The sequence below is a fragment of the Cicer arietinum genome, chromosome 3, assembly GCF_000331145.2.
Source record: "Cicer arietinum cultivar CDC Frontier isolate Library 1 chromosome 3, Cicar.CDCFrontier_v2.0, whole genome shotgun sequence".
NCBI classification, from domain to species: Eukaryota; Viridiplantae; Streptophyta; class Magnoliopsida; order Fabales; family Fabaceae; genus Cicer; species Cicer arietinum.
Genome location: NC_021162.2, coordinates 36,370,202 through 36,375,359, shown reverse-complemented (window position 1 = coordinate 36,375,359; position 5,158 = coordinate 36,370,202).

Here is a 5,158-nt window from a genome sequence, read left to right as displayed (position 1 = left end):
GGCACCGGATGAGGAGGCGGAGGTGGAATTCCCAGCTTGGGAGCAAGGTGATCAGCCATCCAAGTTTTCAGTAAAGCAGTCTCTTGATCATGCTGAATTTGTCTTGCCATGATGATCTGGAGAGCGGACATGATATCAGAGTTTGAGGGTGCAGCTAAGGTGGAAGTGGAGGGAAAGCGAGCGGAGGGTTGAGAAGAGGTAGCAACAACTGTGTTGGAGGGAATAGGCATGGTAGATAAGGATGGAAGAGAGGCAAAAGAAGATGAAATAGATGGTAGGGGGCCAACAGATGAGGTAGAGGGGTTAGTAGTAGCGGGAAAGTTCAAAAACTGACTTATGCCGAAAATGGAGGAACTGGTTTTCTGTGGTGAAACAAAAAGTGGAGACATGGTAGACAGAAGAGGATTAGACAAGAGAGTACTAAAGTCATGTGTAGGGCAGTGAAGTGGTTGAAAATAAGAGGGAATATGTGAAGGGACAGTGCCAAATGTTTGAGCAAAAAGAGTGGGATGTGATGGGATATGTTCTGGAGGAGGTGGAGAACGTTCTGGTGTAGGAGTTTTGTCTGAGATTTCCTTGGGATCAGTAGAAGGAGAGAAAAAGGAAATAGGATTTTTGGAAGGTCGTCTTCCTGTTGATCTCTTCCTTTTGAGAGAGATGGGACAGGATGGAGAAATAACGTGTGGAGTTTTCTTCAAACAGCTCGACCAAAACATCTGTTTTTCTAAGACCCAGAGCTGAATACCAGTTGTCACCAAAGACAGATGGCCCTTCTGTTGGAAGCTGAAGGATGTTGGCCAAAATGTCTGGAGTCAATCTGATTTCCACTCCCTTTATTTTTGAGATAAAAAGAGATTTGTCAGCAAAGGTTTTGGCATTGCAGTAGAAAGCACGGACAACATCTGGGAAAAAAGATTCAGAGATCTTTAAAAATGAAGTCCATCCAAGAACATCCGTATGGTGTTGAACAACATTGCCATCCACAACAAGATTATCAAAAACAAAGACTCTGTCGATCCCAACTGGGCGATCAGCCCATTTTTCATTGAAGAGTTTTGATTTGGCAAGGGAGTTTTGTTTTGGTTTCTTAGTTGGGGGATATGGTTCAGAATCAGAGGATGTGGATATAGGGGAAGATCGTTTGGGATGCTTTTGTGGAGAAGATTGTGGATGTGGAGAAGATTCTGGTGGAGGAGCAGTCGGAGAACGTTCTTGTGGTGGGGGAGGTGGGTTTTTGACTGGTTTCTAGGTTTTGTTTTGGGGCAAGCGTTTTCTTTCTCTGAGGATTTGGGAGATTTTTTCGAGTAAGAAATTGAGCAATAGTGATTGTGTTTTTGGTTCTCATGGGTTTAGTTGGTGGTTTTGGTTGAGAGAGTGGTTCTTTTTGGTTTGTGGAAGGGGAAACAATGTCATTTAACGATCTCCGTTTTTTATGGGGAGGAGTTGAGTGTGAAGGTTCAGAAGAGAAAGCCGATTTTGAGGGTGTCGAAGGGTTAGTAGTTGTTGATGGAATTTGTGGTGGAGGTGTTGGTACTGTAGGCATCGTGTTTCTTTGTGGTTCAGTTTGTGTTGGTGATTTTGCTACTGGGGGACACGAATCAGAAGAATCATCACTCTCAGAGTCTGAAATGATGAAATAAAATGGCTTAGGGTTCATGGATTTCGACGTACCAATACCAGACTGAACACGCATGGAGCGGCGTGGAGGAGTGATTCTGGTGCGAAGATGGGGAGGCACTTGAGCGTAGTTTGGTGTAGGACGAGTGTATAGTGGTGGAAGAAAGGTAGACAGAGGCATGAGATTTAGAACTTCTTGACTGTTTTGAGGAGATGGAGAGGCGGAAGATGAGTGTGGTGGTGAAGGGCGAGGTGGTGGAGAGGGAGAACGCTCTCTGGATTGGTATGAGGACGATGAAGAGGGTGGTGTACAGAGAGAGGCATTTTTTCGTGCAGACTGTTTGGTTCGAGCCATTGTTGTTTTTTGGGAGGAAGATGATGAAGAAGATGAACAGTGAACGTGATTTAGAGAAAGAGAGAGATGATTCCAGCTTTTGGGGAAAAGGAGGTGGGAAGAGGAGCAGTTTCCTGACTTGAGTGGATAGAGAGAAAAAGGTGGAGTAATGATGAGTTTGTACCTAGGAAAATGGGAAAAGCATTTTGGGGGATTGGAGAGAGTATGTGTCAGCATGCTAACACCAGACACAAGGGCACGTGTAATAAATGCCAAGATTTCCCTTTTTACTTTTGAGAGGGAAAAGCAGACTGTTGCTTTTTCCAGAACGGAGAATGATGAATCGCGAAACGGAGACTGATAAACGATCTCCGTTTTCTGCAGAAGCAGATTTCAACCAGAATTTTCTGGATTTTTCATGATTCTCAGTTTTTCCTTGATTGAATTAAAACTATCCTCCACAAGAGGCTTAGTGAAAATGTCAGCAAGTTGATTTTGAGTATCAACGAAGATTAATTCAACGTCTTTCTTATTGACATGATCACGAATGAAATGATGTTTTATTTCAATATGCTTTGATCTAGAATGCTGAATAGGATTTTTAGACAGATTTATAGCACTTGTATTATCACAATAAATTGGAATATTGGAATAGCTTACAGAGTAATCTTGAAGTTGGTTCTTGATCCACAAAACTTGTGAACAGCAGTTTGCAGCTGACACATATTCAGCCTCAGTTGTGGATAGTGCTATGGTGTTCTGTTTTCTGCATGACCAACTGATTAATGCTTCACCTAGGAACTGACATGCTCCACTTGTGCTTTTTCTTTCAACTTTGTCTCCAGCATAATCAGCATCACAGTATGCTATAATATCAAAATGGGAACCTTTTCTATACCAAAGACCAAGATTAGTTGTTCCAACGAGATATCTAAATATGCGTTTAACAGCAGTTAAGTGGGATTCTTTTGGCGCTGATTGAAATCGAGCACATAATCCTACTGCAAACACAATATCTGGTCTGCTAGCAGTTAGATATAGCAGAGAACCGATCATTCCACGATATTCTTTTTCAGAGACAGATTTGCCATTTTCATCTTTTTCTAAGGAAGTGGATGGATGCATGGGAGTTGTCATAATTTTTGACTCATTCATTTTATATTTGATCAACAGATCTTTGATATATTTTTCTTGACAAACAAAAATGCCTTTTTCGTATTGTTTGATTTGTAAACCAAGAAAATATCTTAATTCCCCCATCATGCTCATTTCAAATTCACTTTGCATAAGTTTTGAGAAATCTTCACATAGTTTTTCATTTGTTGATCCAAAAATGATATCATCCACATATACTTGAACAATGAGTAATTCATTTCCTTCAGTTTTCTTAAATAAGGTAGTATCGATTTTTCCTCTTTGAAAATTGTTCTCGATCAGAAATGAACTCAGTCTTTCGTACCATGCCCTTGGTGCTTGTTTTAAGCCATAAAGAGCTTTGGTAAGTTTGAAAACATGATTTGGTTTTGCTTGGTTTTCAAAACCTGGGGGCTGTTTTACATACACTTGTTCATTTAAAAAACCATTTAAGAAAGCACTTTTCACATCCATTTGAAACAGTTTGATGAGTTTATGAGATGCATATGCAAGAAGTATTCGAATAGCTTCTAACCTTGCAACTGGAGCAAAAGTTTCATCATAGTCTATACCTTCTTGTTGATTGTAGCCTTGAGCTACTAATCTTGCTTTGTTTCTCACGACCTTACCTTCTTCATCAAGCTTGTTTCTGAATACCCATCGAGTGCCAATAACAGTTTGATCTAAAGGATCTGGTACTAGAGTCCAAACTTCATTTTTCTCAAACTGTAGAAGTTCTTCCTTCATGGCGTTAATCCAAGATTGATCAGTAATAGCATCTTTGATTGACTTTGGTTCAATCTGAGATATCATTGCCATGCTGTCGTCATCATTTTTGAATGATCTTCTGGTTCGGATTCCATCAGCTGTGTCTCCAATGATCTGAGTTTGAGGATGATCTCCAATGGTTTTCCAGCTTTTTGGTGGAGAATGAAACGGAGATTGTTTATCAATCTCTGTTTTCTGCAGACTTGTTTCCTGCTGTGTTTCATTTTGAGTTTCTTCTTCCTCATCCTTTTTACTTATATCTAGATCATCAAACTCATCAAACAATATATGCATACTAATTTCAACAACATTAGTTCTTAAATTGAACACTCTATAACCTTTAGATTCGGTTGAGTATCCAAGAAAGATCGCTTTATCGGATTTTGCATCAAATTTTCCAATAGGATCTTTGTTGTTTAGTATGTAACAGTAACAACCAAAAATATGAAAGTAAGAAATGTTTGGTTTTCTGTTTTTCCAGATTTCGTATGGAGTTTTGTTGATGATTTTTCTGATAGATACACGATTCAAGATATAGCAAGAAGTGTTTATGGCTTCTGCCCAAAAACACCTTTCAACATTTGATTCTTCTAAAATAGTTCTTGCCATTTCTTGTAGTGTTCTATTCTTTCTTTCAACAACTCCATTTTGTTGTGGAGTTCTTGCACATGAAAGATTGTGAGATATACCAAGTTCATCAAAAAAGCTTTTGAATGAGGCATTTATGAATTCTCCTCCATGATCACTCCTTACAGAGATGATGCTGGAGTCCTTTTCATTCTGCACCTTTTTACAAAATGTTTTAAATGATTCAAAAGCATCATCTTTTTGTTTTAAAAACAGAACCCATGTAAATCTTGAGAAATCGTCAACAATAACAAAACCATATTTCATTCCTCCTAGACTTGTTGTTTTGACAGGCCCGAATAAATCTATGTGAAGTAGCTCAAGAGTTCTTTTTTTTGTTACAAAATCTTTTGTATGAAAGCTGCTCTTGACTTGCTTACCTTTTGCACAAGCTTCACAGATTTTGTCTTTCTCAAAATTAAGTTTTGGTAAGCCTCTAACAAGATCAAGTTTGGAGATTTTTGAAATAGTTTTCATGCTGATATGTCCAGCCCTTTTATGCCAGATTCATTTATCTTTATTAATTGATATAAAGCATGATTCATCAGGTAATTCTTCAAGATATAACACATATAAATTTTTCTTTCGTTTCCGAGAAAACAAATTTTCTAGTTTTTTCCTTCTTGATTTCACATACCTTTTTCTTGAAAAAAACTTTTCGCACATATTCTCATAACT